A 12,237-nucleotide genomic window follows, 5' to 3' on the forward strand; every position below is an offset into this window, starting at 1 on the left:
TAATGCGTTCACTATGCTGTTTGTAGTAGCTAACCCACACTCCTATTTTTTTATTCATTATTAAACCTACTCCTGCATTACCCTTATTTGATTTTGTATTTATAACCCTGTAATCACCTGACCAAAAGTCTTGTTCCTCCTGCCACCGAACTTCAGTAATTCCCACTATATGTAACTTTAACCTATCCATTTCCCTTTTTAAATTTTCTAACCTACCTGCCCGATTAAGGGATCTGACATTCCGCGCTCCGATCCGTAGAATGCCAGTTTTCTTTCTCCTGATAACGACGTCCTCTTGAGTAGTCCCCGCCCGGAGATCCGAATGGGGGACTAATTTACCTCCGGAATATTTTACCCAAGAGGACGCCATCATCATTTAATCATACAGTAAAGCTGCATGTCCTCGGGAAAAATTACGGCTGTAGTTTCCCCTTGCTTTCAGCCGTTCTCAGATTGCACATAGAAACCAGAATTACAAGTCTAATAAATGAACACGAGCCAGATGCTTTATTGATTGTACCTGTGAGCTAGAGGGATTGTTATTAAAGAAAACTGTAATACCTTTTTACTTCATTATATATTGACGAAAATATTCGATTACACCAGCATCATAAATCAAAAGCCCATCCCCTTTCTCAAATATATTCTGACAATTGCATCTTCTTCCATCTATACATTACACCAACCGAACAGTACAACATTTCAGTCAACACTCAGATCGTCTACTCTCTCGCCCAACAAAACAACGACTGCTATCGACATCCTCTGAACTACTACTGCCAGTGGAGGCGGCGGAATAATAATCTTTGGCGCAATCTCTGGCGCTGTGACTCAGTGTAGCCACCTTTCAAGATGCTTTTAAACAAGGTTTCAAGCAATCATTGCGAAGGGAACTGCATGGAAAAACGTACCTCGTAAAAAGTCTGTAGCTTTCAGTTGCTCATGAAGCTCTATGTCTTTAATGAGGCCAAATAACAAAGAAACGGGACAGCCGGTGACTGGAACCGTATAGTATGGTCCGAAAAATCATGATTTTTTCTCTTTCGAAAAGATACAAAGCACCATTTTTACCGATGGCCCGAGGCGGTTAATCCATACGTTTATGGAGTTTCTAGCTGTCACCAGAGATACGGAATATTTTCTTATCATGACGCACCCACTCACTCACATTAACGTGAACATGAGCCAGAATTTTTATGTCATATTCTTTCTTTCATACAAGCTCCTTAGAAATGCTGCGCACACTCCCGTCTTTCAAGATCACAACAGCCATGTTCACTTGGTTTCGCGCGTGTGATCCCCGTTTGAGGAACGCGAGGGGATTTTATCGTACCTCGGCTAACACACTAAGTCAAACGATATAAATCACATAGAAAATATGTGCAGTTATTCTGAACAGCCTGTGAATTGTACGAGGGGTGTTTAATAAGTAATGCAAGACACTTTCTTTCTGAAAGCACGTTTTATTCAGGATTCCAACACACTGTATCATTCTCCACTCTTTTGGTTACAAAATTCTATTTTTCAACATAATCTCCGTTCAATGCGACGGCCTTACGCCATCTTACTGGTAGGGCTTGTATGTCCGCATGGTACCACTCCACTGGTCAGTGTCAGAAACCAACGTCTTGCTGCATCAGTAACCATCCCATCATCTTTCATTGGATCAAACAGATGGAAGTCGGATGTTGCGTGATCCGGGAGGAAGAACATTACATTGAAGTTTTATGAATCCCACTCTGGTGCAGAGGCTTGTAATGCGCAAACAATTCCATACAGATGGTCCTTCGTTGTTCTTTTGGTCTTTTGTCAGGTAGCGAAGAACCCAGCAGGCACCACCTTTGATTACCTCAACCGCCGGACAAGTTTGTCACTGCTACCAACAGAGACAGCCTGTTGTTCAGCGAGGTATTTGCTTTCATCCGTCGATCACCTCGAATGAGAGTGCCCACACGTTTCAACATTGCAGGGGTCGCGAGATCGGGCAGGTTTGCGCGAACCTTTTAGCGACGGTAGCAGACGCCTAGTCCAACGACTCACTGTGCTTTTGTTCTCTGCCGTGTACTAACAGCTATCTGCTAGGAACACACCCCTATTGCAGATGCCAGTCTTAAGAGCACGCATAGAGCCGCTGCCTATCGAAGCTTCATAAAACTATAGGGGCTGAAGCTGGAATATTCCACGAAGTCCCACAACAAATTCTGCATTTTTTAATCCAGAAGTGTCCGAGAAGAAACGTGTTACATTGTTTATTGAACACCTCTCATGTCAATGAACATCCACGAAATTTGTTGGAGCTGGGCTATTTAATCATCAAACCGTCCCTTCAGTTGGCTACGAAATGTCTAGAGAAACTTATCTACTGTCTTTCTCGCCGAGTAGAGGCTACTATTTTAGCTAGAGGCGGCGTTACACACAGTTACAAAACCACTAACTTTGTGAAGTTGGGTATCACATCCCTCACCTACAAAACCCTGATCCGACGCATCCTCTGCTGTTCGAATGTTTCGTTGATATCCGTCCCAGCTAAGTTCCGTAATTCCCTCCAGATCCTCGAACGCCAAGCGCTCTGTCTCGCTTTCCTCATCCGTTTTCCATGTCCCAGATGGATCCTCTACCATCTCTTCAACTTCCCTGCCGTCTTCACTCACATCGAACACTTATGTATCACCTATACTGTCCACAAACAAGATTCCAATGACCCCTTTGCCTCGCCTGTGCTCACTAACCCTGGTATGCTGCCGAGCCTTCGCAAACACATCCCTCTATCCCTAAAGCTATACACGCTCCAATCTCAACGCAATTTCAATCAACTCCCTCTCCCATACAATGAGATCTGCCTTGCTATGTATCCCACGTACCAACTTTAACCCTTCCCTACCTAGCCAACTCCAACGTCATCAGAATTGAGTTGCCATCAAGTCTTCGAATGAAGCACTAGTGTAAAGATTGAATTCATGACATCCAGTGATTTATGGCCCCATATCACATTTTCATTCGTTTGGAGAGGTGCATATGGGGCCTGAAGATGGCGTAATGAAATGCTGAAACTGGTAGCCTTCAAAATAAAATAACATATTAAGTTACACAGCTGCTGGTGAATTTCATTGACATTGACAGTTACATCAGAATTCCTCTCTCCTTTTTCCTTTCCACCCATCCATTATCCCTTTCCTTTAGTACCACCACCTTCCCCACACACCATTATTCCTTTTCACCTCTATTCGTCCCACCGTCTGTATTCCTACTATCCACTTCACCTCTTACCTATAAGCTCTATAGTTTCCCCGCGTACGAGACCCCAATCTCGTTATCAACACCTCTCAACCTCTTTGAAACATATCCTCTCCTCCCATAACGCTTCTCACCAACTGCAGGTCCACTAGGTGTTAAGAGAAAGTGCAGTCCTCCAGTGTTTTTTCATGGGAGAATTTCACATCATCGCAGTTGTGTTTTTTAAATGGTATATATTTTTAGTTGTCTCTCCTTGATATTTTTTTCCAACATCTTTGTTGTACCTTTATGAATGCTCTTGGCTGGAGAACGGGATGTTGTACCACCGACGGCCCATTCCCTGCCCATAAGGGGCGTGCGGTATAAAATAACAGCAAAAGATAAAAAACAACACGCAATTAGCGTGATGTCTCCTGGGGATTAACCTTCTATCAGGTGTGGTTACTACCCTTACTTTTGCTACGTGGTGCCCTGTTACGCGATGCTACGCACACTATGTAATTGTGCCCACTATTGCGCCAACTGTTGTAACCACTGAATGTCTGTGCGAGCCAATCGGAAACTTTGTCCGCAGCCGCCTCCAGAAGCGCGCTGGGCGGAAGAATGCGTCTTCACTGCAGCGCCGACTTGCACCGGGGAGTCGCTACAAGTATTCGCGGAACGCGCGCTGCGGACGCGCAGCAATTCGGGCGTCGCGTCGCCGCGGCTCGCCCCGCCATGCCGTGCCCCTCCCTTCCCAACCCGGCTCGGCCGCGACCGCGGCCGTCGCGTCGGCCCGTCTGATCCGGTTCGGCGCGCCGCCGCCAGGGGCGCCCCGTTCGCATTCCGCGGGCCGCTCCGTCGGCACGCCAGGAGCGCCGCTTCGCGTTCCGGCACCGCCGGCCATCAGCTCAGTTTGGCGCCTCCGGCCGGCCGCAGGATGCTGACGGAGGTGGGGCGCAGCCGCTCGCTCAGTTTCCCTAATTCCTCATCTGCAGGCAGAGGAGGGTCAGAGTCCACATCGGTTCGCGGCTACGTTGTCAGGTCACTTTAGACGCGATGGATAGGCCGCTATTACACTATCAAATTTCTTTGTCAAATATCTTTGTCAAAGATATTTGATGGTGTAATAGGGAACTTTGTCAAATGTCGTCCAATATTTGATCAAATCTAGGGCCTCGCTGTAGATTTGATCAAACAAGTCGTTTGTCTTCTGTTCAATGCAATGTGACGTGTTGCCAAATGGAGCGCTAGCATCGCTGCAGCGTTCTGTCGTCTGTAGTGTTTTTAGAAACATTGCCGGTAAATACAATTGCTGTGTATAATTGGAAGGAGAAACAGCATTGGTCGTATTTTTTTTGTTTTGTTATCCGCAAAATCTATTTTCGGTCACTTAGTGACCATCCTCTGTGCTGTAATATACAATTAAAATTGGTAGGCACTGGTATCAACAAGCTTACAGCGATCACATAAACTGTTTATGTGATCGCTCTAAGCTTGTTGATACCAGTGCCTACCAAATTTAATTGTATATTACAGCACAGAGGACGGTCACTAAGTGACCGAAAATCGATTTTGCGGATAATGAAACAAAAAAATAAGACCAATGCTGTTTCTCCTTCCAATCATATCCATTATCTGGTCGTGGTGCCCAGAACACTCCATGGAGTCGCCAATGAATACAATTGGTGTGTGCCAACAACTGTAAAATTAATAGAGATGTATGAAGCTGATGAGGCGCTTTACAACGTGAGGCACCGTGAATACAACGTAACCTAACCTAACCCTTTCCTGTAGCAAGGAATCGGAGTGTTACAGTGAACTTGTCTTCTGTAGATGTAGCAGTTCTTAAGTGAATATTGTGCTTTGTAGTATGAGGATACATTTCACTGAGCACATACAGAAATGTATGCTCATCCATTCTTAAGTAGTTGATGTATGACTTGACGTCCTCCACTACAAGCTCACGTAACAAATTTTGTTGAATGCTTTTATCGTGTCGTCTTAAAACCCACGGCTTCACCCAGGTATGTTTCCTTTTTTTTCCCCACTTCTCTTCCGCATGTGTACACAGTACAATTGTGGTACATGCAACTGCTGCGGTTAATAAGCTGTTGTTGTGAGCCATCTTGAACTTTGACGAAAAATACGATGACAGTGTAATACCCCTAATAGCACTACGTCAAAGATCTTTGTCAAATATATTTTACTGAGTATTTGATCACATCTTTGATCAAATCTTTGACAAAGAAATTTGATAGTGTAATACCGACCACACGAGCGAATCACAGGCGCAGAGCACTCACAGCCAGCTCGCAGCGTCAAAAATCGTTTCGGTGCACATACGTTGACATCGCAGCGATAATGACACTGCAGTTCTACAACACTACAGAAAATTAAGTTTTTATGAAGATCGCAGCACAGCTGCTTAGCAATAGAAGATCCTTTGTTAGGTTTGAAAATATCAGAACATGTTGGCGGAATAAAAAGGTAGCGATCTCGCTTCCGCACTATTTAACTTGTATGCCGGCAACCAACTACGTAACAAGAGATTTTGTTATAAGAACGTAGGCTTCCGCGGCCGGTGTCATAATGATTAAAATTCTTCTGGGTATTATGCCGCGTCAATGCTAAAAACTAACAATAATGAAGTAAAACCGACGTTTCGGCCGAATTGCAACGGCCTTCCTCAGGGCACGACTGGTTTTGCATGGGGATGGGTGCTTCTATTTATTACAGGTTATCGATGTCTGGCAGCCGGCAGCCAGTCTGTTGATGTTGTCAGGCTGCTTAATAATTTCGATCGCCTCCCGTATTTCGCGTTCTCACATCCACGTTTCCTTCTCCAGCACTCGGTCTTTCTGGAACCTAATAGGTTGTCCACAGTCACGGTGGTGTTCCGCTATCGCCGATTTATTATGTTGTTGTAATCGTACATAGCGTTCGTGTTCTGCTACTCTTAAGCTGACACGTCTCCCTGTTTCTCCTATGTAGGCAGCTCCGCACTCACGCCGTAGTTCGTAAACACCTGCAGTCTTAAGAGGAACCTGTCATTTCATTTTACAACAGTGACGTCATACATCGATAATCTGTAATAAGTAGAAGCACCTATCTCCATGCAAAACCAGTTGTGCCCTGAAGAAAGCCGTAGCAATTCGGCCGAAACGTCGGTTTTAGTTTATTATTGTTCTTAGTTTTTAGCAATGACGCGTCATAATATCCAGAAGAATTTTAATCACTAAGAGATTTTGTATTTGTGGACATACACAGCCTCCAGCGCCTTAATAAGTGTAAACTTGGTCCGAGGTGGGCTGTAACGTGAATTTTTATTTAATCGTGCGATTAGCTAATTTCGACTACTTTTCATTGTCATTTACAAGTGCTTTGACACATAGTCCAAATTAGCTAACCGCACGATTACATAAAACTCACGTTACAGAATACCATGTTTAAGTGTACTGAACAGGTAACAAGACTTGCAGCTCTTTTATTTATGCGTATGATCTGGCCATCTTGACGGAGCCAAGGTCATTGAAGACGTCTAGTGACAACTTTCAGATGCTCTTGATGACCTGGCAGAGTATACGAAGTCAGCAACTTGAAATCATATCCAATCACAGCAGGTACTTGTCACCTCCGCAACAGACATACCAACGACAGATGAAGCGATTCATGGCCGAGAACTGCTGGAATTCATAGTTCTACCCCTAAATACCTCCTGGTGGCTCTTGATAGTAGTCTACAATTCAAGAAGCAGTGTCAAAATCAAATAACCAGACTCCCTGAAGGCGCTGTAGTCGATAGATATTTTGAACCGTCGGGCGGACACCATTGTGGTGCTAAGAGTCTGTTAAGCAGAAGTACATTGTCGCTCTTCACCATACTGATAGAATACTGCATATTTATCTGAGCATATGTCAGGATATATGCACCTACTAATTTCTTAGGATTCTCACCAGTTTAGAAATTATGCGGGTATTCTGAGAGACACAGGGCAAGTATTGCGAGACAAGCTTGACAAAAAAAAAAAAAAAAATGTTCAAATGTGCGTGAAATCTTATGGGACTTAACTTCTAAGATCATCAGTCCCTAAGCTTATACACTACTTAGCCTAAATTATCCTAAGGACAAACACACACACCCATGCCCGAGGGAGGACTCGAATCTCCGCCGGGACCAGCCGCACAGTCCATGACTGCAGCGCCTAAGACCGTTCGGCTAATCCCGCGCGGCAAGCTTGACCACTGTAATACATATAAATGCAAGGGAATCAAAAGAACTGACTACGAAAGAAGCACACAAATGTAAATAGTTCTGCAAAATAACTTGTATCTATTTTAGCGTCACTGACCGACGTCCACTTGGCAATATCCAGTTTTCAACCCTCTTCTGCAGCCACATTCCTCCCTGAGCTAGAATGTCTCACTATATTCCACAAAACCGAACACAGATGAAATGATTGAGTATTTTATCTTTGTATTGACCGGATAGCTAGTCGCGTGCCCAAGCCTGCAACTTGCCAACTGCCACCTTTCGTCTACCGTCCAAGTCCCTCTCCCCTCTCCCGATACTCTCCCCCGACCCTTGCTCCCTGAGCAGTCAGCAGCACCCCATTTCCTAACGTTAAATCACTTTATTTTCTGCCTCGGAGCTGTTAGCAACAGTACTGAGTTTGCGTGGAAGTTCTCCTTTCTTCAGCCACGTTTTGGCCATTCTCTAGTTTAGATTCTTTAGGAACTGACCAACTACGGCACGCATATTGTCCTGGTAACTTATCACAGAGTGAGCCCTCCCAGGACTTCCAGAGACACAAGAATAAGCAGGTTAAAACAATTATCCAACTTAAATGCGGCTTCAAATGAAGAAACTTTATATCATACAGACTATTCAAAAAATCACAGAATGTACATAACGCTTGTCTCGGCTGATATTCTGGCAGCACTGAGGCAAAATGCCGAGGAAACCACTCGAGCTTGTAATGAAGCCCAATAGTAATCTGAGCAGCGGGAACACACAATGGGTCGTTAATAGCTGAATTAACCATTGTAGGGATAAACACCCTAATTATCCAATCTCTAAAAAAGAAGAAAGGAACGACGCACCACGAAGGAATCATCTTGATGGGACGGGAATCGATGGTTATGATGTACACTCATGACATATGTCATTAAGTGTAGAGCTGTTGAATGTTCCCCTGAGAGATATTGTGCCAAATTCTGTCCAACTGGCGTATTATATCATCAAAATCCCAATCTGATTGGAGGGTCCTGCCCATAATGCTCCAGACGTTCTCAATTGAGGAATGGTCCTGCGACATTGCTAGCCAAGGCAGGGTTTAGCACAAAGGCAGTGTAAACTCTTACCGTGTGTGAATGGGTATCATCTTTTTGAAATGTAAGCCCAGCATGGCTTGCCATAACCGGCAACACAACGGGGCACAGAATACCGTCAACGCGCGGCTGTGCTGTAAGGATGCAGCAGCTGACAACCAAAGGGGTCCTGCTATGAACTTAAATGGTTCTCCATGCCATTACTCTTGGTTCTCGGACATTACGGCGACCAACAGTGAGGTGGGTATAACACCACTGTCTAGGGCGCCTCGTTACGTCTTCGTTGGTTATCAGTGCTCAGTTCGAGGCAGGACTCATCACTGAAGACAGTTCCAATCCAGTCAATAAGATTCCAGGTGGAAGTCTTTTCTGGAGAGGCCCTGGATAGTGATGGAATACAAACATGAATGTCATCTGCTATAGGGTCTTACAACCAGGAGTCGTTGTATGGGGTGCCACTTTGTTTCATAGCACGACCTCTTTGGTTGTCATCTGTGATACCCTTGGAGCATAGTGGTACGTCGACGATATACTGCGCTCCATTTTGTTGCAGGCGACAGTCAGGTTGGTATGTCATCGCTCTCTGGGGCGTCTTCAGATACGCCATCTGCCTACAATCTCTTACATTAGTGGAATAGTCTTCAATGATGTCCCGCTTCGAATTGAGACCCGTTGATCAGCAAATTATGATCAGCAAAGACGTATCGAAACGCCCTGAATAGTGGTGGGATACCAACCTAGCTGTTGCCCACCATACGGTCTGACAACCAGGGTCAATGGTATGGGGTACCATTTCATTTCACAGTAGGACCCCTTTGGTTGTCAGCCGCGGCATCCTTCAGCCTACTGGTATGTCGACGACATTCTAGACCCATTTTGTTGCAGGTAATGGCAATCTATCCTGGGCTTACGTTTCAGCAAAGTAATGCCCGCTCGCACACGGAAAGAATTTCTACTGCTTGTGAATCCTTATCTTGGTCAACAAGGTCGCCAGATCTCTCCCTAACTGGAGGGTTAGGGGCAGGTCTCTCCACTCGGATCGGGATTTTGATGATCTAACGCGCCAGTTGGACAGATTCCGGCACATTGTGCTTCAGGAGGACATCCAATAACTCTGTCAATAGATGCCAAGCCGAATAATTGCTTGCATGAGGGCCAGAGGGGGTCCAACACGTTATTGATTTGCCCAGTTTGTGAAGCACTATCTCTTGAATAAATCATCCAATTTTTCTGAAATTGTAATCAAAGGTTTGTATGTACATGTACAACAGATATATCCATTTCAGTTCCATTCGAATAATTTCTACTTCGTAATTGGTTTTTCTTTTATCTCACACTCATTTTCATTCGAAATTTAGCTCTTTAATTCACGTTTACTAATCATCCCAATACACTAAAACTAATATACTAATAATTCGCGAAAAATGAGACTAAATTTCATCTAGCTCAGTTATAATTTTTCCACTCACCCCCCCCCCCCCCCCCCCCTGTAGTTCTAAGCGAGAGCTTCTTGATGTGGCTTTCCTTTAAACAATATTTCTGTTGTGCGCGAATACCTAAATTTGCGTCTGTCCTGTTTAATTTGTCGCCACAAATTTTGAACCTATTACAAATATGTCACCCTCATTATAATTAGCAAGCAGATAGAAGGGGATTTTTGGAGACACATGTACATGCCCCTTCAGAGTTCCATTCTATAATACATGACTGCATGTCTTTGTTTTCTCAAAAATCGCTCTGAGCACTAAGGGACTCAACATCTGAGGTCATCAGTCCCCTAGAACTTAGAACTACTTAAACCTAACCAACCTAAGGACATCACACACATCCATGACCAAGGCAGGATTCGAACCTGCGACCGTAGCGGTCTCGCGGTTCCAGACTGTAGCGCCTAGAACCGCACGGCCACTCCGGCCGGCGAACCCGAATGGGACATCCCGGCCAACAATGCCATACGATCATTTCATTTACCTTCATATACCAGTTGTCGAGTGGACAAACAGATTTACGAAATAAGATATACATACCAAATTTCAACAGTGTTTTAACTAAATAGGTTTAGTTTGGAGTATATATCCTGTAGATAAAGTTGTCCAATTTGAAGCGATATGTTGGCTGCAGTTTTATACATTTTGTATATTCTACTTTCATATTCCAGTTGTTGAAAACCTGACATCAATATATATTATAAAAGTACGTCTAAAAGTGCGTGCCGCTAAAACTCAGAAACGAGTCCCGGTAAGGTCAGGGGAGTTACATGATGAGGTAGTCCTCTATCCCCCATTCATGAGGAAGATTCCGGTTTCTACTTGAAAGGCGCGCTTTTGAAGATATGAGGACTTGGAAGTTTCACCCTCTAGAAATTTCTAGAACATTCCAGAGGATTAGAGAGGATTCCACAACATTCCAGAATGTTCCACAATGATGCGGGACGTTATGGGATGGTCTGTAAGATTCGGGTGCATTCCAGAATGTTCGGGAACATCCCGGAACATTCCAGATCATTGTGGAATGTTCCATAACACTCTCGAATGTTGTAGAATGTTCTTAAACGATGTGAACCATTCAAAGCTTTTTGGCTTCTTCTGGAATCCGCCACTGGGGGGACTACCCATTGGTAGGGGCATGTAAAGCAAGAGCTGTAGTGGGTTCGAACGTTAGTTTCTTACCAGGGACGAAGGGAGGAACCGAAAATGTAGTGCAGCGTGTGAATAAAAACAATCAGTGAAGTGTGAGTAGTCAAAGCGATACAGTAACAGAATATAAATTGAAAATGATTGTGTATAGTTTGTAATGACTAGTAATCCATGAATATTAAGCGTATGTGTGTTTTCCACATCTCCTCCAAAACCACTCGACCGATTTCAACCAACATATAGCTTAACGTCAGGTGGCAATCCCTGTGGGGGTAAGAACCATCTGCCTATGGAAGGAGTGGGAAGGGGGGTGAAAAAGAAGCATAGTCAATGACACGTTAATTCCCAGACTTTATTCATACAGTATTTGAGAATGAGAGTACTTAGCGACTTGCATAATTTCAAAGCTCTTCAAAAAATATCCCTCTGGCAACCCCTATAAAGTAATAATTGGAAGACTGGTCATTACTTTCTACTTTACTGCTGTTCATGCAGCAAACGTACCATATGAGGCAAGGCGTTATAATTTGTTAATTCTTCACTGCTAGAAGTATGCACGACACATTTTGCAGACAGTATTCTTATATATGTACCACGGAATGAAAGTGCAAAACTGTATCATTTTAATACACGTAACTCAGGAGATATGATGTCATAAACATTGAGATCCGTGAATAAATGCCGCATCATGCATGAAATTTAAGTTTATTACTTCTTTGTTGCTGACTTTTTTACAGTAAATTTTGCAAGCAGTGTCCACTGTGAGGGGTCCACAAAAAGCCGCGGGTAATGAGTATAATGGGCAGGGGCACTATGAATATAGTGCGGGACAATAAGTTGGGAATGTGAGTCTCGCGGGAGGCGTGCCAGAGATAAGTCCCTGCACTCGAACTGTCCTCTGTGCCCTCGGTGGCTCAGATGGATAGAGCATCTGCCCTGTAAGCAGGAGATCCGAGGTTCGAGTTCCGGTCGGGACACACATTTTCAACTGTCCCCGTTGACTTATATCAACGCCTGTATGCAGCTAGGGGTATTCATTTCACTGAAATGGTTATAAC

Source organism: Schistocerca americana, chromosome 6 (genome assembly GCF_021461395.2).
Source record: "Schistocerca americana isolate TAMUIC-IGC-003095 chromosome 6, iqSchAmer2.1, whole genome shotgun sequence".
Taxonomy (NCBI): Eukaryota; Metazoa; Arthropoda; class Insecta; order Orthoptera; family Acrididae; genus Schistocerca; species Schistocerca americana.